Raw genomic sequence first — 25,930 nt, 5'->3', positions numbered from 1 at the left:
GGACCAGATCCCCAGACCTACGTGGGGAGAAGGTGGCTCCCGGCCTCCCCTCCCACTCTACCCCGCAGCGCAAGACAGCTCTTCTTTCAAATGCTGGCTCCTTCTGTCACCTGGAGCAAGATAGCTCATCAGCCTGTTTCTTCGTCTGAAAAATGAGTGCCTTCATCTGTAAAATGGGCATAATCCTACTACTTCCGGTCAGGGCTTTGTTGTTAGATGCGCACTTCGCCCAGCGCCTGACACCTAGTGAGAGAGAACATTTGTGCTCACCATGTGCTAGGTGCTGCTCAGAGTTGTTCACCTGGGTAATCTCACTGAAACCTCACGGCAACCCTGTGACGTAAGTACTATTATTATCCTCATTTTATAGATAATGCTCAGAGAGGTTAAGTAAATTGCTTGAGGTCACACAGTGAGTGGCTGAGCCAGGATCCAAACCCAGACAGTCAGGCCCCACAGCCCAAGCTCCTGACCACCTCAGCATACTGCCTAAGGCAGGGCCTCTCAAACCTTAAGGCGCTGAAGCAACAGGATGTGTTAAATGCAGATTCTTTCCTTGTAGGGCAGGGTGGGGCCTGAGATTCCGCCCTTTGGACAAGTCCCAGGTCATGCCAGGTGAGGCCGCAAGGACACACGGCCTCTTTCCCTTTCATCTCTTGCAGAAAGACAGCCTTTACAAGAAACCTGGATTCCTGGGATTTCTGAGTTGGAAGGAACCCTGGCAAGCCCTTAGCCCTGCTGGGCATCCCACCAGGCCTCCACTCTCCGACCAGCCCCAGCCGTGGGTCCCCCTGGTAACCAGAGCTGGGGGGGGCGGGGAGAATTCTGCATCAGCCACACCCTCTGTCCATTCGGTGCATCCCATCCAGGCCTGAGCCAGAGGCAAGGAAAGCGGACATTTGCCCCAAGGCCAGGTTTTGATTCTAAACAGGGAGACCACTGGGGGTAAGACAAAGTTCTCAAGTGCAGGTGAAAGTGAAGGAATTCACAGAAACAAAGCAGGTCAGCTCTGAGATAAACAGGCCCTACGCCCAGCCTCGACCCCCTCCCCCCCCCCCCCACCCACTGCTGAACCAGAGGAGGTGCAGCGGGCCCAGGACCAGGGGCAGCCCTGACAGCCGCAGCGATCAACGCCCAGGACAACAGCAACCTCCCGGGCAAACCTCACAGGCTTCTCGTGGAAGACGAGAGGCCCGGCTTGAGACGGCATGCTGCACGCTTCCATTTGCGTGAAGTTCAAGACCAGGCAACACTAATCCACAGTGACAGGCATCAGGAGGGTGGTCACCTTGGGGGGTGGGGGGAACAGCTGGAGGGACACACGGGAGGCTCTGGGGCGCTGGTGAGACTGATCTAGGGGTGGCTACACGGGTGTGTGCATTTTGTAAAAACTCACTGAGCCGTATACTTAAGGTCTGTGTGCTTCTCTGGACGTATGTTATACCTCATTAAAAAGTCAATTAAAAAAAACACACACACACAACCTGGCTGCAAAACAAAAACAAAACAAAAGAAAACAAAACCAGGGCAGGCTACCAAGGGAGTCTAGGCTGCTCCACCCCAGGGAGCTCTCCTCCCCTTAAGGACAAGGCGGAGCGGGGCTGGGTTTGAGGGGTTGGGGGGGTGGGATGAGGTAGCAATAATCCTGCCACCCTCTGTCCTTCACCTGGAGGCGGGATCAGCACCGACCAGAGGGAGTCCTCCCCGGCCCCCGCTCCTGCATCCCTTTCTCTCCCACGCTTTGTTCACCAGGGCCACGGGCTGAGGGACGTTAGGACCCAGAGACACTCACGGCACCCCATGAGTGGGCCCAGCATGCCCCTCCCTTCAGATGGACCAGTTCCTAAGTTGCTTATCTTCTGGCCCGTGTTGCTACGTTGGCTGAGCGTGCAGTCTTGGCTAGGCTTCCTAGACTCAAACCCCAACTGTATGACTTACTAGTGTGCCTCTCTGGGCCAGCCCCTTAACTTCTCCGTGCCTCAGTGTCTCCATCTGTAATATGGGGATAATAATAGGTTTCTCATATGTTATCCTGAGGATGAAGTGTATTAATATATGTTAATACTTAGAATAGTGCCTGGCCCACAGTAAGTGCTATGGAAGTGAATTCTTATTACACTCTGCATTTTACAAATGGGTTAGCACCCCAGGTATGGCCATTTGGGAGCAGGCCAGAGGTCAGGGGACAGGGACCTGGGCCTGGTGCCGGGGCTGTCTGCGGCAGGCTGTGTGGCCGAGGACTCCGCGGCTCCCTCTTGTGCCTCTTGCCCGGTCCCAGGACCTGGGAGGCCCAGCGAAGCACCGTAGTAGCTGTGGAAGGGCTCAGAGCCCTAGGAGAGGGGCCAGGCTCCACAGACCCAAGCCATCCTCCCCACTGTCAGAGACCTCTTTCTGAGGTACTCATCTGACTACACCACCTCCTCGTCAGGACCCCTTGCAGCTTTGGGCATGCCAGTGGTCACTGGGGACCACAGGGTGCTCGCTCCCTCCTCCAGGCTCTGTCACACGCTGTCCCCATGGCCGGGACCCACTCTCCCAACCCACTCCTCGCCTGGCAAACTCCTGCTCATGCTTCAGGTCTCCTGTGACCTGACCTCCCACGTCTTCCATGGAACCTCCCTAAGCCGGCCTGGCCCCCCTCTCTCAGGGCTTCCTTAGCCCCTGGGACACACCTCCAATGTAGCGCATAACAACACTGGGTGGGAACCCGTGATTCTGGAGGTCTGTCCCGATTCTGGACGGTGGCTCCCTGAGAGCACCCAGTACATGAGACACGAGTAACAGAATGAGGGAATCCAATCCAGGGGCTCCCCAGGCCACACTGCCCAGCCCCCCGGGGCCCAGATGCCAGGCTCCCTGCCACCCGCCCACCGCCCCTGCCCACCGCTCCCCCACCCCGCCCCGTCCAGGCTCACAGTCACACTCTACCTCTCCTGCTGCTCCCCGCTGGGGCCCCACCTTCTACCCCTGACCCTCCGCGAACCCGGGGCCTTCTCCTCGACAAGATACACACCACAGAGGTTTTCTTTTCTTTTCTGCCTCTTGGAGCTTCCTGGAACGGACCCACTCCCCCTTCCTTGTGGTAGCACCCCAGACACTGGAAAGTAGGCAGGAATCACGTCACCCCAAATCTTCTCACCTCCAGTCATCCAGCCCAATTCTACCAGCTTTTTCCTAAGACCCACCCCTCCTTGTGCACAAACCACCAGCACCCTGCAGGGAGCAGCCCAGGACGGAGCCCCTGTTCCAGCTGGGCCCAGGCCCTCTCTCGCCTACGGTCCCCTTGGAGATGTGGACTGGAAGACCGGAGGGCTGGAACTCCAGGCTGGTAGTGTTGCTTATAGCCCAGCCCAGTGACTATGCTCTGGAACCTGGAGCTTAGATGCCCTGCTGACCCCTGTTTAGAGAGACCAACTACCTAGGACGGCAGAGAAGGGGCTGCCACACCTATCCCACCTCTGCCCCCCTCGATCAGGACAGGCCCACTACAGGGCTGCGGGCAGGAGCTGGCCGAGAGGAGCCAGTCCAGGAGGCCTCTGAGGGGTTCTGTGGTCTTCGTCTCCTACGCAGGTGGAACACCCCCACTCCCCGAGAGGAGCCAGCGCCCAGCGATGCAGATAAGGGAAGGACTAGGCCCAGAGCCACGGCTTCCTCCCAGCACCCTGTACCCCGGTTCCCTGGTCTCATCTGGGCCAGATGGGGCGTGAGCCAGGACGAGGGCCTGCAAACATGCTGGGGACCAGATGCTGCCGTGGAGCTGTGCCTTCCCAGGTAAATAAATTACACACCAAACACAAACAATCTGCTGCCTGCCTCGCCCCATTCAGAGGGCGGCCCATACACAGGAATGAGCCGTCCTCTGAGAAGCTGAAAGCGGCTTATATCCTTGGGGGCGGGGGAGGAGACCAGCCTGGGCGAGGGGCTGGTACTTACCCCACGACTCCAGCACTCCATATCTAATAGCCTGGCTATCTCAGGTCAATGGCTGGAAAAGGAACTTTAGAAGCGCTCTGCTGAGAGGGCAGCGGAGGGCAGCCCCGTGCGACCAGCAGACCTTAGCCTTCAGCAGAGGCCTGTCTGCTGGCGAGGAGAGGGCGGGCGACCTGGATCCTTGGCGAGAGGCAGCCGAACCCAGCCCACCAGCGGGGGTCCCAATGGGCCGGAAGTCAGTGGGGCTAAGCTGAATGGCAGGGAGGTACAGGGCGGCGGGAATGCGCCGGGCACGCAACACGGGCCTGTGTCTGTGTGATGTATCAGGACTGGATCGGGCTGACAGGAGGCACCGAGGAGGGACCGCTCAGAGGTTGGGAGCCTGCACTGCTGTTCTCCCTTTGCCCCCAACAAGCCATGTGACCCTTCTGGGCCTGGGTTTCCCACCTGGGGAATGTTGGTTCAGGGGCACCTGTGCTAGAGGAGAGAGAACATGGAGGACTCCTCCTTCTGCAAGAAGTGGGGGCAGCACTGAGGGGACCCCATGCTCAGGATGCCCCGAAGCCCTTAGGGGCTTTGTCTCCCTCCCCCTTGCCCCCTGGCTCCCCCACGCTGCATGCCCTGGCAGTTGGGCAGAGAAGGGTAAAGAGTGCCTGGTAAACATTGACCAGGTGGCTATTGGGTGTGTCTAGTCCGCCAAGTTCATGGGCTATCACATGCATGCCAGTCTTCCCTGGGGTAAGCAAGAGACGGATAAAAGAAAACACAGTGTCGGCCTCTGTGCTCATTCTAATCCCAAAGTAAAGCCTCTAGAGGAAGAATGCCTGGCTTGGGAGTCAGGAGGCCGGTCCCGATCCGATCAGAGAATACCTCGAGCAAATGAGCAGAATCACGTCATTTATGAAAATATCTGACTTAATCAGCCACGTTGGACAGAGATTGTACAACAGGACCACCCGGCCCAGCCCCTGGCCTCCAAGGGCCTATGCTCTACAAAATGGCAGCGGGCTCACGGGCCTGGACAGCAGGGGGAGGGCGGTCCCGACACCTCACACCACCGGGGGAGACGCTCCCTCCCAGGGCGGGTCTGCGCGGGCTCAACCTCGGCCTTCAGCCTCCACCTTCCCGGACTCCCTGTCTAGGCCTCGTGGTTTTTTGGGGCTTTCCAAGGTTTCCATCTGGGAGAGGCCAGAGGCTGAGGGCGGGGGCCAGGGCCGCCCGTGCATGCGTGTTTGTGTGTGTTTGTGTGTGCGCAGGCGTGTTGTTGGCACGGACGTGACTCTGCATTATCCAGGCCCGTAATGAGTCCTCATTGCAATGGGTTTGATGGAATAATTATATTCCGGAAAAACTGCAGGAAACTGCGTCCCACTTCTTAAAGGGCAGGATCATCAAACATTTGTGCTACATTATTTGCAGTCACACCTTCTGCCGCATCTGCTCCCTTAAAAAAAAAAATCTCCAACTCCAATCTGATCTGAATATATAAATCTGAATTATCACAGCAAAGGCGATATGCTCACACCTTTTTTTCCTTTTTTTTTTTTTTATCTGTTGCCATGGTGATTAGATAAAATTCACGCCAAGTCTCCAGGGAAGGATGGAATCATTTCAGACAGTTTCTCACCCCTCTCGAGCTACTTCTCCCTGTAACATGCCTGGGCACCATCTCTGGGCTTGAGCAGGAAGACAGGCAAGAGGAGAAGTCACCACCTCTTTGGGAAGCCATGGACGAGCGGAGGAAAGAGCTCTTCTTTCAGAGGTGCTTTTGGGGCCAAGCAGGGCGCTGAGCCACAGAGCCAGCCACATGTCCTCAACCCACAGCTTCCTCGGCAACCCTAGAAGCCACCTGGGGAGGAAGATGGAGGCTCAGGGGGTCCAAAGCCAATGCCCTTGTTCAAGGTCAAGGCAATAGAAATTGCGGAAATTGACCCAGGGCCATAGGTCTGCCCTTCCCAAGTGCAGCTAAGCCAGGAAAGAGGTTTTCTTTCCTCCAAGAGGAGAGTTTCGACCACCAGCACTGGGTCTGCATTTGCCATCAGGGGTGTAGGGGTGTAGGGGTGTGTGTGTGTGTGTGTGTGAGAGAGACTTAAATGATCCAGAGTATATTACAGAAGGCACAGGCTGCCTCCCTCACACGAGCCTTCTCATTTCTATCAAAAGTCCCAATTCCAGGGTAGGGGAGACAGGCACTCTGAGCTCCGATTCAGGGAGGCCCTTTTTACTGAAGCCTCAGGGAACTGAACTCAACACTTGTAAAAGCTGAGAGTGGCTCATTATTAAAGCCACAGTGGAGCAAAAAGGGGAATGCTCTGTCAGCCCAAACCTACAGGGTGGGACCATAATTTGTGTTTATTTACTCAGTGGCGCACGTCAGGGTCTCATTAGGAGTCCCACCAAGAAAGAGGAAGGGGGTTGAGGAACATGCAATTTTAAGTGTACCTCTCAGCAGTGTTTTACCCCATGGTGAGTTAGAAGCGAGCACCCCGGAGGATAGGAGAGGAGGCTGGATCTACCAGAAGGCTCCATCGGGACCCTTCCAGGCCAGCACTCATTGAAGAAAAGGGTCACGAGCAGGTCACGGGGACAAAAAAGACATCTTTGAGAACGTGTCTTTTCAGTTGACCACCGGGGCTAGGGTATGCAGCAGAGTAGCCTGGGGAGATGACAGGGTCTGGGGCCCAGGACGCTGTGGTCTGCTCGAGGCTCTGTGTGAGCCTGCTGAGGACGGACGGTTTCCTCCTCTGGGTCTCAGTTTCCCACTCTGACAAGGAGAAAGCAGCAGCCTATTCCTGTCACTGTGGGGAAACACTGCAAATGCTGATGTCAGGGGTGGGGTGGCACAAGGTGGTGAAGCAAGGACCCCAGGAGGACCGAGCCGTCCCCTTCCCAGGCTGGCCTGGAGAATTCAGGGTGGTGAGCCAGCGAGAATAGCTGTCCCAAGGGAGCTGTGACCCCGGGACATGGCAGGGGTGGAGGGAACACACTGACTGATAGGGGTGTCCTGGCTGTGAATCCTGCCCAGCCACTCATTAGCTCTCCAGCTGGGGCAATGCAACCTCTCTAAGCCTGTTTCCTCAAATATAAAATGGGAATCAATTTAAAACCTACCCCACAGGGTTGTTGTCAGCTTTAAATGGTATGAAACCTATGAACATTTAGCCTAGTCCCTGGCATATAGTAAAGGCTCAATACGTGGTAGCTGAGATGACAATGATGATGATGATGGAGAAGCTTAAGGGTGACGTCATTTAAGCAAAACGTGATGCAAAACAGCACCAGCTTGGGAGTGAGGAGATCTGTGTTCTAGTTCTCTGCCGTGTTTTGGGGCATGTCACTTAATCTCCGAGCCTTATTCTTCATTTGTAAAATGAGAGCCTACTCTGTTACGAGTTTGTGCAATAAGTCTTATTACTCTCCATCCTCAAACGAGACAAGGTGGGCGTCGAGAAGTCAAGCACTAAGAGTTGCACAAGGTCATGGATTAGTTGGTGACTGAGCTAGGATTCAGACCCCAGGGTAAGAGTGTCTCCCTGGGCTTCAACACAATGATAACCACCTGAGACGATGTGTGGACACTTTTGTTGATGGTCAAGTGTGATATGTGGCTAAGTTGCGGGGTTTCGGCAATGGTCGTGAGAATCACCTTGAACTGGCAGCTGAGACCGATGACTTCATGGGGCTTAAAGCAGATGCCGCTCACCCTGCCTGCTGCCAGAACAGAGACAGGAGGCCGGGGAGATTATTCTAGAGAGCCTGGGTCTAGTCCCAGCTCTGTCACTAATTACAGGACTCTGGACCAGATTACCTGTGAGTCCCCTCCCAGGAACTAAGCCTCTGTGATGCTAGGATTCATTCGCTGGGGACCAGGGGAGATAGGCGCTGTTTGCGAAGGAGAGGCTTAGGTCTGACGTAAGGACACTTAAGGGAGACGGGGGAAGGCAGGACCACCAGGGATGCACGGAAGCAGCTGAGAAAGATCCTGGGGTCCTTTCCCTTTAAGAGGAGCAAAGATCCCTGACTTTTGGATTAGGCTGTTCGAGCCAGGAAGGGGGAGGGGGCAGAAAAGCCCCCTGAGTCTAGAGATTCAAAGGCGCCCTGCCCCTGTGTGATGCAGAAACTCTTAATTGGAGCTGTGCGTGCATCCAGCACCGATCACTCCATGATGTGCCTTTTTGAAGCTCAGGAGGCAGCCCTTCATTAAATCCGACACCAGGGAATTAATTCGCCTCACTGCCATCACTCTGTCTCCATCATTCTCTCCCCTCCACAACCATGGCTCCTTGATCTTTCCCACCTTCGTGTCGAAAGTTCTCCTTGAGACGGGAAGCTTCCCCTGTCACCTGTGCTACGATATCATGGGCCGGGACCCGGGGGGCAGAGGCAGGCATGGACGGGTGGGCAGGTGGGCGGGGAGATGGCTCAACACACATCCGCTGTCATACGGAGAGGAAGGAAGGCACATGGGCCATGACGGATCCTTCTCCACCACCAGCAGAAGGAAAGGTTTGAAAGTGAAGGTGACAGCTAACTGGCTCACCCCCTTTTAGCTATTCTTGACACAGTGACTTTATAATTAAAGTCCCCTCGGGAGGAGTCATGGGGAGATGGGGGAGGGGGGAAAAGAGGCTCCAGGGAAGCTCCCTGGGCCCCTCCGCATCGTCAAGGCACTGCCTCACCCACAGGAGATCAGCTGCGAACCAGCCCCCTCAACTACCTACAGCTACCTTCCTACCTCCCTACGACATCCCAAGTTTCCTCCAGGCTCCAGACTGGGTGACCCACGTGCAGATGGGGCAGGCAGATCCCCACCACCACCTGTGGGGACTGGTCACCCCCATCGTAGGCAACATGCTCCTTTTGCCCCGGATACATCGCCAAACCAATATTATTTTTGTTCTACCTGTACTGAGAAGTGCAAACAGTCAGGAAGCACTGCCCGGGGGCACCAGACTCTGAGATCTGTGGGTCTAAGGCAACAATGCTTTAAACACCTTCAAGGACTTGCAGTGTAAGTCCCCAGGCAGTGCTGGAGTCTGGTTTCTCTTTCTCCATGGAGCCCCAAAAGACTGGTCCAGGGCTTGCAAGGAAATATAAAACACTCAGAAGGCCAGGGAGAGAGAAGGTGGATTATGCGAACGCTAATCTATGACAGAAGAGAGAGTTTAAGGAAGAATTTCCCGAAAGGAAGGAGGCAGATCCCCAGTGAAATCCCAGCTGCTGGTCCTGGCTCCTGGTTGAGATGAGAGATAGCCAAGGAAATAACCCGGGGCAAATAATAACTCCCATCAGTACCCCCATTTTATAGGTGAGGAAGCTCTGAGAGGTTAAGTAACTCGGTCCAAGGTGAGACCCTGCCAAGACCCAGGCCCTGGCCTCCCGCCTCCTCTGGCTTGCTGTCTCTCTCCTACACCAGAGCTTTTGCCCTTTGGAAGATTCCCATGGGCTCAGGAATTCCAAGTAGACAACATCTATAATCAAACTGCAGATAGAGGGGCACCTGGGTGGCTCAGTTGGTTAAGTGACTGCCTTCGGCTCAGGTCATGATCCTGGAGTCCCTGGATCGAGTCCCGCATCGGGCTCCTTGCTCTGCAGGGAGTCTGCTTCTCCCTCTAACCCTCCCCCCTCTCGTGTTCTCTCTCTCATTCTCTCTCTCTCAAATAAATAAATAAAATCTTTAAAAAAAAAAAAAAAACTGCAGACAGAAATGCAAAACAAGCCATTTTAAGGAGTTCTTGTTTTTTAACCTTCTTAAGAAATTCTGACATTTCCTCTTCACCAAGTCACAAAACCAGATTATAAAGTTTTCCCACCCATGGTGGGGGGGCGGCCTCCGAGTGCTGGGGGCTGACGCCACCGAAACAAGGGAGCACCTTGCTGAAGAGTGACAAAGACAGCCGGGCAGCCTGTCCCCGGGCCAGCCCTGGGACAAGATACTGACCTGTACCCATCCCACCAGCGCGCCTGGAGTCTCTGTCATACCTCACCACCGCCGGGAGGGCAGGCCCTTTACCTGGGAGGAGGGAAGCCCACTCTGGTAAAACCTCAGAGGAGAGAGGAAACAATGCTTCAGGGCACCTGGGTGGCTCAGTCGGACTCTTGGATGGGGTTCAGGTTATGATCTCAAGGTCGTGGGATCGAGCCTCACGCCAGGCTCCGTGCTCAGCAGGGAGTCTGCCTAAGCTTCTTTCTCCCTGTCTCTCTGCCGCACCTGCCCCAGCTCTCTCACTCTCTCTCAAATAAATAAATCTTAAAAAGAACAAAAACATCAGAGGAGAGGAGGAGAGGAAAGTACACCACCAGGGATTTTCTATTAAATACATTAATACTCATCAATGTCAACACACTCCCTGAAATTGTGTAAAAGATCCAAATGACCCTCTGAATTCTGCTAGGAAGGTTAATTTGGGAAGTGGGAGGGAGAAAAGCAAGTGCTGGGCTCCTCTCGGAGAGGAATCGACAGCCCCGGTTCAGAGCAGGTCACTCAACACGGTGGGTCCCAATGAACTCCCAGGGACAGGGATGCCTTTCTGAGGCCATGCTGTCCCCGCCTCCCCAAGGCCCTCAGGAAGGTCTACAGGAGACGTGTGGGCCCAGGGGAGGCTGGGATTTGGGGGAAAATCAGGAAGGAGTCTGAGGCCACATTTGCTCTGCATCAGGACAAAGAAAAAGCAGCATCCCTGAAATGCAGAGCAAAGAAAAAGAATTTGGCATTGCTGAGAAACCAGAGCCAGGGACGGCCATGAGACTGGACCCTTCCTGGAGACTGCAGATACCTTGGGGAAGACACAGGCTATTTCCAAGGATGTAGAATTGAGATGAGAGGCGATTTCGTAGCTTTTAAGAGGCAGGGGCCGTCCTATCGATATCTGGGTTATAGAAAAATATTATTGTTCTTATTTTAGAAAAGGGGAAGCTGAGAAATTCAGGGCCCAGAGATACTGAGCACCAGTAAGCTTAGAAGGAGCCAAGGCCACGGGGTGGCTGATAGAAACCTGACCCCAGCTGTCCTGGGAGAAACAGCATGTCCCAGCCTCGGAGCGGCTGGAGTCTCGCAGAGCCCTCTGTTCGTACCATCTGTGGTGCGGGGCGTCTCTCCGGCCCAGGTTTTGAGAAAGATGCTGACAAACTGGAGCATGACCAGAGGGGGCACCCAGGGTGACATCAGATCGAATCCCAGAAGGCATGGCTGCAGAAACGGGCTGCTCAAGCCAGGAGAAAGGGACGTGGGGTGGGGGGGTGTGCAGGACAGGATGAGGTCTGTCTTCGGCTAACTTCAGATACCCCAAGGCAAGAAGGAAAACTCATTGTTAGTCCAGGGGTGGGAAGGGGGCCAGAGGAAGACCTGAGGGGCGAATTTCATGAGAGCACGTTTCTGCCCAACAGAAGAAGGAACTTCGTAAAAGAGGAAGTTGCTAGAAAAACAGGAGTAGCTGCAACTTTGCAAGGAACCTGCACTCAGATGTGGCCTTTCCTATTCTCAAACCACTTCGTGTTTAACCTTCTCAACACAGACGTGCAAAATTTAGAAAACTCTAAGAAAGAAAACAGAAATCATTCCTAATCTCACTGCCCAGAGATAACAACAACAATCCCTAACAGCCTGGAAGCATTTCCTTCAAGACATTCATCTACAAGATGTATACATGTGTTTTTTTAACCAGTTGGAACCCTATTACCTAGATAGAATGTATTTTCCACTTAACATATTATGATCTTTTTCTCGTGTAATTAAAAACGCATCGGAATATTTCATTACATTATTGTACCCATAAATTATTTACTCATCCCCCTATTATTGGGTCTTGAGGACATTTTACATTTTTTTTCCACTGTTGGAAAGAACATTGCCGTAAACAGACATCTTTACTGCCATCTTTGGTTACTTCTTAAGGACAGAGCCCAAAGTTTATGGGTATCAATGGCTTCACGATGCCAAACCCTGTCCCCGAAAGGTTGTGCTCGCATCAGGGTGTGTGACTGCCCAACTCTTCACGGGCTGGCCGAGATCACCTCAAGGTTTCCCTGAAAAGAGTACTCCTCCATTTGAGAGGAGATTCGATACGTCACTTCTCAGGAACACGTCTCTTCTATGCCTACTTATGACAAGAAAAGGTAGAAACTCTGTCTTGTGTGCCCGTGTGTGCGTGCGTGCACACACACACACTCACACACACACACACACACACACACACACACACGCTGGTACGCATGCTAATTCTCTGTTCTTTGTAAGTCCGGCAATACTTCCAGACCCTGGAGGACCTCGACACAAATCTACCCAATTGAGAAAGAGACCGCCTCCCTCACTGTGTAGTAGGCGGCTTCTTGAGGCCTGGATCCCAGGCCCAGTCAAGGCCACAAAGGGCATCTATAGAATGGGCTCCATGGTTTCCAAGGCCCTTCCCGCCCCGACCATCTACCAATCTATCACCTGCGGGTGCCCCTGAGAACCTGGGGATGAAAGAGGGCGGGCAAACTAGAGAAAGGGAGGACAAGGGAAATCGCTGTTGCAGGATAAATTGGGGGGAAAAGGAGGTGTTGGGAGAGGTGCGGGAGGCGGCGGCAGCTGGTGAGGCCTGCTTGGGCCCCTGCACAGCATGCCCTCTGTTCTCCAGGTCCCACGGGAGCCCCGGGAGCACCGGGAGATCGGCTTTCCCTCTCGGCTTTCCTGGTCGCCTAGGACCTGGGCTCCCAGCTTTCTCTTGTCATTTGAGCTGGAATTGGGAGTAAATCTCTCCAAGCAGGTAATTATCCGGGCCTCTCCCCCATCCCTAAGTCACTTTTCCCTCCCCAGCTGGCCTCTGATACTGACTTACTGCCCCTCAGGACAGAAGGACAGACAGACGGTTGCCAGGACAGTCCTGGGCTCCCAGCTCTGAGGAGGATGGCGGAGCAAGGAGCCTCACAGCCCCATGAATATCCAGTCTTCTTCATTTTCAGCGGCCTCCTGCTGGGTCTCCAGACTCTCATTAAACTGGGAACACATTACAAGGGGATCCGGAGGCAGACACGTCTCTCTTCCTCTTATATTTACACCACTTTTAACCGCTGTTATCACTGGTTCTGGAGCATCAACCCTGCCTGAGCTGGTCCCGGGCGGAGGGGGCAGGAACAGGTCGTGGAGGGCATCACTGACATGTGGGTCCGTGAACTTGACCCTCCCCAGCTCCACCAACAAAGACCCCCTGGGATCAGCCCCCCAAATCCCACACTCACCAACGACCCACTCTCTCTGCACTCCCAGACCCCCAGCCCTGGAATGTCACCGGGGGACCCAAACTGCCGCCTAAACTTCGACCCCGCCCTTCTTCCCGCATTTCGAGTATATTGTGTTGAAACAGGTGCTTTTTAAATGAAATCTATCACGCTTATAGAAAAGGGTAAAGATAATATAAAATCATCCATGTTTATTTTGGCTATATTTTCTTCAGATCTTTTTAAGAAGAAACATTTTTAAAAATAAGACGTTCTGCAAACAGTTGTGTTTCCCTCAGTGAGAGCCCACTGCCTCCTTCCTCAGAGGTAAGCGCTACCCTAAATATGGTGTTTATCATCCTCATGCATGTTTTTATACTTTTGCTACATATGTATGTAGCCAGAAACAATGCAGGGGACTGCTTTGCGTGTTTTCAAACTTTATACACATGCTACCGTAATGTACGCATCCTTCTGCGATTTGCTTCTTTTTCCATTCAACATTTTTTTTCATGACATGTCCGGGCTGATTTGCAAAGCTCTGCTTCATGCATTTCCCCTGCAGTATAGTATTTCATTGTAGAAATCTAAGCAATTTAATTCATCCATATTGGTTTCCAGTTTTTTTGCCATCACAAACAGTTGCCATGACAATTCCTGTCTTGCCCGTATGCAAGAGGTTCTTTAAGGAACATACATGTTGGAGCTGTTTTCTTGAGGTGTCCGTCTCCCCAACAGGACACGGACCTGTCACCATGCCTCCGGTGCCCAGGATGATGGGGGGCGCAGGGGGCTCAAAGAGTGTGTTAAACTGAACCAAGGTGAAAGGGATGTAGGGAATCATCTCTTCCAGCCCCTTCACTTACAGATGAGGAAATGGACATCCAGAGAAGGGACATGAACTCAGATCATGAGAGAGCTAGAGCGGGAAACCTGTGCAACCTCCCCACCTTCCTGGCCCAGCCTCCATCGCTCCCCGGGGAGCTGGTGACAGTCAGGCCATCCACACAAGAGAGGGAAAGGCAAAGAGCAGAGAGGTGTTAAAGAGACCACGCCTGGATGCTGGGCTCTCAGCCTGGAGGGTGGGCTCATGCTTGGACCCTCCCCCTCGGGGCGAGGCCTCATACCTGACGTTCAGATTGAGACAGCAGATCTGGACACCATGCACCCAGACCGAAGCCTGACTGTTGTGGTGTTTGATGTAGCAAGAGGAGTCCTGCTAGCCCAGTCTGGAGGAAGACCCTGGACTGGGACCCAGGAGACCCAGACGGATGGCCTAGAGGTGAAGAGCAGGCCTTCGCACCACATGACTTGGGATGGAGTCCCCGGTCCACTTCTTACCAACTGTGTGGCCTTGGGGGAGATATTTCACCTCTATGTGCTTCGTTTTCTTCATCTTTAAAATGAGGCTAGTAATCCCCGCCCCCTCGTCACGATGTTGAGAGGACTGCACAAGGTCGTCTGTACAAAGGAAGTCACACTGTGCCTGGCACATGCCAAGTGCTGTGGGTTCTAGCCCCACCCTCCCCTCCAGATTCCATGCAAGCAGGTGCAGCACCCAAGCACCGCACACAGTGTGGCCTCACGTCCCACTCTGACTCCTTCCTGGCCGTGGCCAAGCCCGTCCCAGTGTCCTCATATTATCACTGTATTTATCCACGTGTATAACCACTGGTGTGGCCAGGTCTCTGCCCATTCGGCACGGGCCACAGACCACGGAAAACAGAAAAGATATTCTGTCTTTCAAACGTGAAGTCACATCTCTGATGGTGCCTGGCTCTGCGTCCGGCCCACCGTCCAGAAGCCGAACACACTCTGGCCCGCGGTGTGTCCCTGAGTATCGGAGGGACTGACGGGGGAGCCGAGTAAAGTCAGGGAACCTCTCGGAGCCCCTGTCTGTGCCTCTGAAACGGAATGACCGTTCCATGCCGCACAGAAACGTTCTGAGAGGCAAAGTATAATATATATAAAGTGTGCTATGAACTGTAAAAGCACAATACAAATTTAACTGACGAACATAAAAAGAAAGAGACTATTTAGCTTGTCTTTAATCCCTATACTGCTTAGACTCTGAGGGGCGGCCCGCCTTCCTGAAGGATGCTCAGTGATAATTCCTGGGAAATTCAAAGGAAGACTTAGACTCCAAGAGACAGAGAAAGATGATCTTCATGTTTCTGGGAACCTCCTTAGTCACCCAAGGGCAACTCCCCAAAGTCCTGACCATTCCCCCCGGCTCAAAATCTTCACTGGCTCCCCACTACCCTTTAATTACATTCAGTTCAGTTCAGCCTCAGTTATCCTTGGATGCAGCCTGAGCTCCAGCCAAACCAGGCTGCTTCCCGGAAGAGCACACAGCCTTTGTTCTCAGCGCCCCAGGACTTTACCACCACCACCCCCACCACCACCACCCCCCCAGCCTCCTGTATGCAGAGCAAGGGGTTTGCAACCCAGCTGCTTGCCAGAATCACCCAGGGGGCTGTCACAAATACAGATGACTGGGTCTCACCCTCCAGGGATCCGGACTTAATTGTCTGGGGGGCCTGGACAGTGTTTTTTAAAAGCTCCCCAGGTGACTCTGAAGTTCAGAGCCGACAGGTCTAGTACACTCTCCCCTGCAGGAGTGCAGCCTGCCAAAACAATCCATTCTCCAGGACCCACGGGAAATGCTGCTTCTTACGTGGTGCCAGTTCTCACCACACCAGACAGGGCTCCCCACCTCTGAGCCCCCCCCAGGGGCTGTGCCTCTCCTGGGCCCTAATCACACTCTGCCTCATGTTGGGGTCATCAGTGTCCCAAGCTCAGCCTATCAGGCAGCAAGCCTCTCAGGGGCAGGCTTAGGGTTGTTACATCCTCTGGGCCTCTGCCCACCCTTCCTATACCCACACCTCACAGTCCTCCTCAAATAGCAATTGATCCAAGGCTCTCCATAAAACTCAGAACACCTCATGCACCCTCAGTCCTGCCCAGAACATGAAGAGGGGAAAAGGGGACTGTTCTCTGTTCAGGAGAAAAGGCCAAGATCTGTACACTCACCCAGACACACTCCTGAGCTAGATGCTCCTATGCGGATGCCCTTCCCCATAGACAGTGGGCCAAGGTATCTGCCTTGGGTCTCTGCTCTGGGGCGCTTCTGGAGGTCTACCAGAGGCAAAAACTATGAGTGTGAACACATAAGAAGATGCTCAACAGCACTCATCCTCAGGGAAATGCAAGTCAAAACCACCACGAGGTATGGCCTCACACCTGTCAGAATGGCTAAAATTAAAAACACGAGAAACAACAGGTGTTGGCGAGGATGTGGAGAAAGGAGAACCTTCTTGCACTATTGGTGGGAATGCAAACTGGTGCGGCCACTCCAGACAATAGTATGGAGGTTCCTCAGAAAGCTAAAAATAGAACTACCCTATGATCCAGCAATCACACTACTAGGTATTTACCCAAAGGATACAAAAATACTCATTCAAAGGGAGACATGGACCTCGATGTTTATAGCAGCATTATCTGCAATAGCCAACTCATGGAAACAGCCCAAGCGTCCAGTGATAGATGAACAGGTAGAGAAGAGGTGACATATATATATACATACACACATATATACACAATGGCATATTACTCGGCCATAAGAAAGAATGAAATCTTGCCATTTGCAACAACATGTATGGAGCTAGAGAGTGTAATGCTAAGTGAAATAAGGCAGTCAGAGAAAGACAAATACCATGTGATTTCATTCATATGAGGAATTTAAGAAACAAAACAAGCAAAGGGACAAAAAGAGAGAGAGGCAAACCAAGAAACAGATTCTTAACTATAGAGAGCAAACTGCTGGTCACCAGAGGGGAGGGGGAAGGGCGGGGGGGGGGAGGGGGAAACAGGTGCCAGGGATGAAGGAGGGCACTTGTTGAGCACCAGGTGTTGAATCACTGTATTGTGCACCTGAAACTAATATCACACTGTGTTAAACTGGAATCTAAATCTTAAAAAACTGAACGTGAATACATATATGTATTCAATAGGTACAAATTATATCATGCATACTATTTGTACACATACACACGTATACACTTTAATTAAAATGAGTTTCTTTGGTGTGTAAAAAGAGGAATCTCTCCAAATCCCTTGAGAGCCTCAAGCAAAGACCCTTGGGAATCACCGTCTACACAACAGCAACTTGCACACAGGAAGTGCTCAAGAAACATTTGCTCAGTTAAATAGTGAATTGAAAATTCAACCACTGATAGTTGCTCACGTCAATACAGCCATGTAGACAGATTCAGGGGATGAAGCCAACGTAAGCAACAGCACAGTCAGCTACGGCCTGAGGGGGCCCGTGCCTTTTCCTGGACGCAGGCCCTGAGCAGGGACCACCGCGGCTCTAGGCTTGTGTCAGGAACGACACGGGCTTTGGAACACTCTAGACACAAGCCCTTTCCTTTCTGAGTCCCGCTCCGAGGGGTGGTGAGGTGGGCCCCCAGCCATATGCTCTCAGAAGGGATTCCTTGGCTTGACAAAGTCTCGGAGAGCCCTGCAGACCACCACACAGGGGACGAAGGTTATCCGATAGCTGGCCGACTCCAGGGCCCTTCAGGAGCTGAACTCAGAGCCCAGACTCCACTTTCCACTCCCACCCCCCGCTGCCACTCACTGTCACAGGCTTCCGTCTTCCACTCTGTCATCTGCTCCGCAGCTGACTTTCTAGGCTTCCAGCAGAGTCCGCGTTCCTAAAGACGTGGGTGTTCGGGTATGTTCCGACCCTGACGTGGAGGGGAGAAGTCTCTAGGTGTGAGAGGAAAGCACTTTCAACTTAGAGGCGTTTGCCCAGCCCCTGTGCCCCCACGCCACTCCGGAGGCAGACGGCTGTTCGTGACACCACTGGCTCAGCTTTCCACTGAGAAAAGCAGGCTTCGGCTGACAAAGGCACATGCCTCGGCTCCTGAGGGTCCTGCACACACCAAGATGCCTGCTAGACCACAAAAGCCAACATAGTATTAGGGTTTGGACTTAGGCCTTCTGGGGAAATACCCTGCCCCTGCCCCTGTGTCCTCGATATCCTGGCCTTATGTGCTCAGCCCTGAAGGCCAAGTGACCCCCAGTGTACTGAGACCCCAGCTCGGCTCCTATATGCTCACCCTGGATGCTCCCACCTACTTGTTCAGTCCTCATGGAGACCTTCCGGGGCCTGGAGGAGATGACGAATTCTAAAACTGTTATCCTGCGCCTGATTGGCACAAACCAAAGTTGACAACCTACATACAAAGGATTTATGTAAAAACAAACAAAAAGCACCCCAAAACCAGATCTATCTAGAAACACGTTAACTATCCACAGAAAATCTATTTTCTCCATCTAGAAAAAGGACCTAACTTCTCATCTGCACAGCCACTGACAGGAAGGCTTGGAGAGGTAAAAGGACCCTGGGGTCCCACGGCGAGTAAGTGAAGCAGGTCTCACCAGGCCAGAGCCTACACCCTTTCAGCTTTGCTCCCCCAAGAAGAGGCTCCTAGCAAGCGCTGCTGATCTGAGCACATGAGGAGCAAATGAGGGCTTGACCAGCAGCCACGGAGCCACACCCTTCTGAATCCAAGGGTCAGTCACACACACCCCCTCCCCCCCCCAACTTAAGCCTCCCTGGTAGGCCTTCAGCAAACCGCGTACCTACTCTGTGCTGGGGGCACAGCGAGGTCTGTGGGGTCGCGGATGCAGACTCTCTTCCACAGCTCCCCAGCGCAGGCCCCTGCTCGCTACCGCAGCCCCATGCCCACGCGGCTCAGGTCCTGGCCGTGAGGTCTCATTGATACGCAACAGAGTTCAAAATCACAGGCTTGGCAGGAAGTGCCATCTATACATAGCTCTCCCATTCTGTAAGCACCGTTGGCTTCTTCTGAATAAATGCTACCCTACATTAAATGCCAGAATTCGGCGAGCAATGCTGCATGTTTGCAATGAGATTGAGAACTAAAGGCAAGATTGATTCTGATGTGAACACCAGCAAAGCAAATGGGTTTTTGAAAACCCTATAATTTCCGTGCAACCCTTGACTTCACTAAACACACATTTTTAGACTACAGCACAGTTAGGTAGGCATTAAACAAAAATGAGGTAGTCTAATGATGATTTATGTGTAGGATAACCTTCTATAAAGAATCCCGCTCTGATTCCAGGGTAACTTACAGAGGTGCCAACTTAACCAAACAATACCTCTTGCTCTGTGTCCACTGCCACGGCGTGATCTCGGGGCAAAGCGTTTGCTTGCAATTGTCTTAAATCTGCAGAAACTCACCCAGTGGGCGCTCTGGAAATGTGGCACCTGCCATGAACTAAATGGAAAAGCAAAACACGACACATGCATACTCCGCCAGAGGCACCTGTGAACACAGACTATTTTGCTTGACTGTGGAGCCGTGGCTGATGGTTCTGGAACCAACCAACTGGCATGCAACTTCAGAGCAGCCTGCCTGCCAGCAGATTGGAAGGGGGACCGGGGAGCTGCGGGCAGGTGGTCCGGGGGGGGCCTCACGGGCTCCTGAGGGGCAGGTATCCAACCGGAGTTCCTGTACCCCCCTTCCTGGCTGGGTGACCTTGGGCAGGCTTCTCAATCCCCCCAAGCCTTGGTTTCCCTGTCTGCAAGGTGAGGTTAAGAACTTGGCCCCCTCAGATGGAATTGAAAGATTCAATAAAAAGATGCCTGTAAGCGGGCTTTATAACACAGAGGAAAGGTGAGAGAGACCGCAGGGTACAGTTTGAGAGGTGGCCCAAGTCATCTCTAAGAGCTGACATCAAACAGCTCCTCACTCTGTGGCCTTGAGCAGGTGACTGAGCTCGCTGTGCCTCAAGCTCCTCATCTGCAAAATGGGGCTCATAATGCCAGCCGCTATACAAGACACTCGGGGGGATTAAACAAAATGACTCATGAAAAGCACGGATCGCCTAAGAGCTCGATAATTGATCACTTCTCTTCTTACTAACCATGATCATCTCAGTTCAGGCCCCCCGACTAGGTAGAGAATTCCTCTGCTGCTTCTGGATGCCTCCCTGTCATCTCGAACCTGCAAAGGGTGGTTTATGGCTTGAGAAGGTAGGATTTTCTCTCTGCACCCCGAGGAATAAATTAAGGCTGTCTGAATCTGAGGCCCCTTCCCCGTCAAAGCGGACAATAAACAGCAACAAATTTAAGGGCCGGCTGCCTTTTCCTCTCTGCAACCACCTTGGTAAGGAAAGTGGTAATTGCCTAGCGTCCCTGAGACAGCCCTCAGGCTGGAGGCACGAAAGCCTGTTAGAGGAAAAGGGCTTGGGCTTTGGGTCCAAGCGCAAGGCTCTAGCACTGAGACGCTGTGTGACCTGGAGCAAACTGCTCGGCCTCTCTGAATCTCATTTCCTGTATACCTAAGAATGGGGGTGGCAGGCCTGCCTCACAGAGTGAAGAGGAGAATTCAATGACAGGACATTCAGGTACCTGCCGGCAGGACCCCAAGCCTCACTGCACCTGCTTCTTTGCCTGTAAAGTGGGGAAGGTAATGGGGGTTACCGTGAAGAGCAAATGAGATCATGCAAAAGCACTTTCTACACTGGGTGGTGTCGTGGAGATACTAGTTATTACTGAACCAGGGTTTGAGCGCATCGAGATTAGACCGGGCAGTTGGTGGAAGGGATCTGCGCTGTGTTGGCACCAAACCACAGGCCTTCACTCCTTCCCTCAACACAATTTTTATCAGATACGGTGCAAGGCACAAATGAATACAGAGATGAATACCACAATGTCTCGGCCATTTGTTTCTCCATTCTGCCCAGATACCAACACGGACTATTGGAGTTAAAAATGCCACAGTGACCCCCTATCTAGCCCTGGGCCCATACGGCCTTCTCAGGATCTCAGCCCGACACCCAACATGGGCCAAGGCTGGGCAACATCATGAACCTGGGGGGGCGTCATTTCCCTGCTGTGTTTAGACCACTCCTTCTCCACCTGAGAATTCAAGTCTCTGCAGAGGCCTGATTTCCATTGAAAGTATTCCATGCACATTATCCCCATTTCACAGATGAATAAACTGAGTAACTCGCTCAAGAGCACCAATTTGGACTAGCAGACCACAGCCTGCCTTCTTTCCACTGCATCCCACCTCTTCCGTAAACTGTCTGCTCCCATCTGTTACCCAATTTTCTATCGTGTTGTCTTCTACTTGTGGGTTTGCAGAGTTTTTAAAATACATTTTTGCGTGTCACGTTTTTGCGAGGCAATCGTGTGTAGTGCTTAGGAGCACAAACAACACATAAGGATAAGCTGTGGTTCTACCACTTACTAACTTCAGGCAATTCACTTCGCTTCACCGTGCTTCAGTTTGTTCATCTCTAAAATGGGGGAGTGATAGTCCCCTCATCAGATTGTTGTGAAGACCAAATGAGCTACACACACAAAATGCTTAGAACAGAGCCTGGCACCCGAGGAAGGGTTTAGTAAGCACGAGTCACTATTATCCTGTTGCTTTGTCCATATATAACCTTTTTTTTTTTTTTTCTTTTTTCTAGAACTGCCAGGACCTTCTTGGCTTGGCATCCTTTTCAGACCGCTCTCACCACTTCACTTACCCTCCGGATCACCCCATCCTCTGCCGCCTTGCCTGCCTTTGTCCCTGTAGCCACCTCCACTGGAAGCCCTCTTTCTACCCCGGGTGGAACAGATTCCAAAACTCGACGGCAGGCCTCTCTCCCCCTCATGATGCCTCACTGGGCCGCCATCAGGAAGCATCATGGCTTCTGAAGGGAAGCTGCTGAAGGGAAGAGGCAGGTCACGGGCAAGTGCTACTCCTCTGCAAGGCCTCACCCCGTGCCCATCACCCAGCAGGGGCCCAAACCCCATGTGTTAAATTGCCTTGAGGGCACCATTTACTTTACTTTAGCTCAAGCTGACCTTCCCAACCCCTTTTCTCTATGGCCCTAAATAGTCCAGAGCAGAGAGCCCCAATTTAAAAAAAAAAATTTTTAAGATTCAATTTATTTGGGAGAGAGAGAGAGAGAACGAGAGAGAGCATGAGCAGGGGGAGAGGCAGAGGGAGAAGCTTGATTCCAGGACCCTGGGATCATGACCTGAGCCGAAGGCAGACGCTTAACTGAGCCACCCAGGCGTCCCACAGAGATCCCCAATTTTGCATCTAAACAGCAGAGCATCACAGGGGGAACCCACAGAAGCCATCTCTCTCTGGGTCACTCTGGAGCAGCTCAGTGAAATAAAGACCAAGGACCGCCCAACTTAAACCGTTTAATGCCACGGAGTTTCTCTGTGACCTTACAGAGGCCTCCTCCTTCCTCCCTGCCACATGACCATTCAGTGGGGGCAGAGACTGGCACTGTGTCATCTTCGTTAATCATCTTCAATGCGACTGGAGGGGAGAGGGGCCTGAATTAAACTGAATTAAATACAGTGCCTGCCCTTGCTGGTTATATATTCTTGTAATGGGGATAACACAGATTTCAACTACTACAGGACAAAACACGGTTAGTGCCTTGAGCAAGGAACCGAGAAAGTCCAGAGGGAGTTCACAAAAGGATCCCCTTGAAGAAGGTTAATCAGGGTGATTTTTAAATCCATTCATAGCAGAAATCGGGAAAGACATCATGGAAAAAGTGGTATTTGAACCAGACTTTGAAAGATGGGTAGGTTTTAGATAGACAAAGAAAGAAGTCTGATAGTAAAAAAAAAAAAAAAAAAAAAAAGCATCCCAAGAGCAGTTAAAATAATGCGTCCTGAGAATGTCAGGAGAGAAGGGGTGAAAGGGGGCCCTGAGAGCACATCGGTATGGACCTGGGTTTATCAGTAAGTGTGGAGGCTGGGCCCCAGGACCTCCAGGGCCCTTCCAACTCTGACAGTCTGTGACTCCATCCGTTTGTGGCCTAGATGCAACCAAACTGGTTTCCAGGCACCACCCATCTCGCTCTTGTCTGCGCCATCCCCCGTCCGAGTTGGTGTAGACATATGGGATCTGAGGTCGTCTCAGTATCAGCCTGAGCAAAATGCAATTAATACGTTGAATCTGCATTCCAAAGCAAACCAAGACCGTATGTGATTGTTTACTGTGTTGAGATTACCCATCTCTGTCCATCAGAGCTGCCAACATGAACGGAATCCTAAACTCCCAGATCAGGACGGTCTTTGTGTCTCCCACTGGGCCAAAAACAGAGCCAGTGCCCAGTAAAGCCTTCTTGTTAGAATGGCTGTTTTGTTCCCAGATCTTTCAGCTGGAGATCTGTGGCCCTTCAGAAAAGCCAGAGCCTCTGGTCACTGAACACGCAGCTAGAGGTCGGTGCAGGGGTTAGGGACACGTGTCTGTCCCCGGGCAAGTGCAGGAGACAGGGACGGGCCCTCCTCCCCTGTGAGAACCTGAGGACAGTCCATTCTCAATGAGGAGCCTGCTCTGGAGAGGTAGCAGGAAGCAGAGGCCCCTGGAGGAGCCCGGTTCAAACCCAGGCTGCAGCCTTTACAAGCTACGTGACCTTGGGTAAGTTGCTTAATTTCCCCAGGCTTCAATGTCCTCATTTATAAAATGAGAAAAACCCCAACAAAACAAAAAATGTTATCTCTCTGAAAGGGTTATTGTGAGGATTAGAGATAATTTGGGTCTCAATACATGATAGATATTATCATTAATCTTATTGTTATTATGCTGTGACAGGTGCTACGAGGGCCCTGGGGATAAAGAGATGGAAAAGATACAGCTGTGTATCCCCCTGCAGCAGGCAGACAGAGACCACCGCCTATCACGTAAGAGGAAATGACAGGAGGGCGCCAGGAATGGAATCAGAGAAGCGGTAAGTTCTGTCGGCAGGCTGATGCAAGGTCTCCTGGAAGGGGACGCACGGGGACCGAGTTTAAAGGACAAAAGAAGAGTAGGGTATCAAGAAGGAGAGGAGGGGATAGGTACAGAGGAGACAGCAGGATCAAATGAAAAGAGGTGTGAAAACCCAGGGACAACTTGGCACCCTGGGGACAATCAGGGAGGCGGGCTCCCGGACTCTCTCCCCGGGCGAAGGTGGGCTGCGGTCCAGGGCACTGCCCACTAGCCAGGAAGGACCCCTCTGACCAGGTTCCTCCTTGCCCCTGCTTGTCCCCTCCCCCAACGCACAGGGCTCCCAGCCCAGCCAGGGCCTGATGACAACCCAGCGTTCCAGAGCCCCATCCTCTGATCCAGGCTCATCTTCCAGAGCACCGGCCGACACATCTGGCCCGCATCTGAGCAGTGTCCAAAACTCCCCTCTGGGGCCAAGACAGCCAGTCAGGATGCTGGTGAAGAGCATGCTGGGAAACTCCCACAAGGAGCCCGCATCGATATAATCAGGTCTGGTGGAAATTAAAAGCTATTAGGAACAGGGCCGGATTTATCTTTATATCCAATAACATGCATTGTAATGGTGATCATGCAGATGGGAAATTAAACCACATCTCGGCTTCACTGGAGGCCTTAATTTTTATTTATGTTTGTGCACAGCCCTTTGCCCTCTTTCCCCCACCCCACCCACTCTGGAGAGCCAGTTCTCCTCAAGACCAAGGCCCCCAGGAGAGAAGTAAAGGGTAGGAGTCTGCCAGATCATAGGTGAGAGGTTCTGTGCTCTTACATCTTAAATAGCCCATTGGAAGGAAGAGGACCAGCTTAGAGGAGGGGAAAGGCAGGGGGAGAAAGGGGCAGGTGTAGTAGGTAGCTCTGGGGAAAAGTACCATTTTGGGAAAGCCTGCATTTTGGTCTCTTTCCTGGGGAAAGCACAGTCAAGAAGCTGCTTAGAGTTTCAGCAGGGAGGCTCACCTGCTCCTCCCAAGTGTGGACAACAAGGAAGGCTAGCCTGTGAACAAATACCCAACTCATGGAGCTGGTTTAGGCACCAAGCCTTTAATTCCTTCCAAACCCCTTCAGAGAGAGGCGTTGCAGGGCAGGCTCCTCATTCGCGAGGGCCTGCACCCACCCCCTTCTGCCCCCTCCTCGCAGGGCATCTGCTCGCCCCAAGGAGATGTCTCCTGGGGCCCCCTCCTGCTCTCCAGCACCCGCTCCTGTTGGCCCTGTGGTCTGTGGAGGACTTGAACCCAGACCTGCACATCCAGAGATCAAAGTCAACACTTTCTTTTTGCTCCAGAAGCCGACCCTAAGGCATCAGGGGGAAATAACAGTCTCCTTGATCCTTCCTTAACTCCAAGGCAATCTAATCATTAAATCTTCCCCCACCATGAGAAGCTGCCATCCAACCTCCCAGACAAAACACACACAGACACACACACACACACACACACACACTGGGTACAGTGTATGGATGTCAGAGAATCCTATTTTTATGGGGAAAAAAACAATAAACAATATGCATTTTCCAAAATTGAAGCATGCAGCATGTGGGCCCAAGTTCTGGCCTCTCATCTACAGAGCCTGGAGGAAGCAAAACTTCAATATAGGTTCTCATGGATTCCTCTGGGAGCGTGTTAGTTGGATTCATGTGCTTTGGAAAGTCTGTCCCTGGATCTAAACCATAGCTGTAGAAGGATCTAGAATGATTATGGATGGTGCTGGAGGGCTGGGCAGAGGGGGAAAATTCTCCAAGGCTAAAGGAGAGAAAGGGGTGCTATAGAACCAAAGTTTACCAGAGCCCCGCAGATTAGCATCAAGCCCACTTTCCTGATAATTATGCCCTTTGGGGCCGCCAGCCGTGTCTTGACATCGAAGACAGCCCTGAAGCACCAACTACCAGGGTCACCTTGGGGAAGCTCACTGCCTCCAGCTCCTACACATAGGAGTCAGGTAGACCTGCCTTCTCTCCCGTCTGAGCTGGACTTCGT

General features: G+C 52.5%; 1 protein-coding gene and 1 long non-coding RNA gene across 3 annotated transcripts in view; one reads left to right on the top strand and one right to left on the bottom strand.

The window, feature by feature from the left end:
- Positions 1 to 25,930, bottom strand: part of DSCAML1 (DS cell adhesion molecule like 1) — a 339,830-nt gene that overhangs the window by 291,466 nt on the left and 22,434 nt on the right. The window lies entirely within an intron of this gene.
- LOC118543418 (uncharacterized) lies at positions 23,370 to 24,558 on the top strand. Its single transcript, XR_013442709.1, has 3 exons — positions 23,370 to 23,615; positions 23,790 to 23,925; positions 24,242 to 24,558. It is a non-coding gene; the product is annotated as an uncharacterized LOC118543418 (long non-coding RNA).

The sequence above is a fragment of the Halichoerus grypus genome, chromosome 11 (genome assembly GCF_964656455.1).
Source record: "Halichoerus grypus chromosome 11, mHalGry1.hap1.1, whole genome shotgun sequence".
Lineage (NCBI taxonomy): Eukaryota > Metazoa > Chordata > Mammalia > Carnivora > Phocidae > Halichoerus > Halichoerus grypus.
This window is presented reverse-complemented; position numbering and strand designations above follow the sequence as displayed.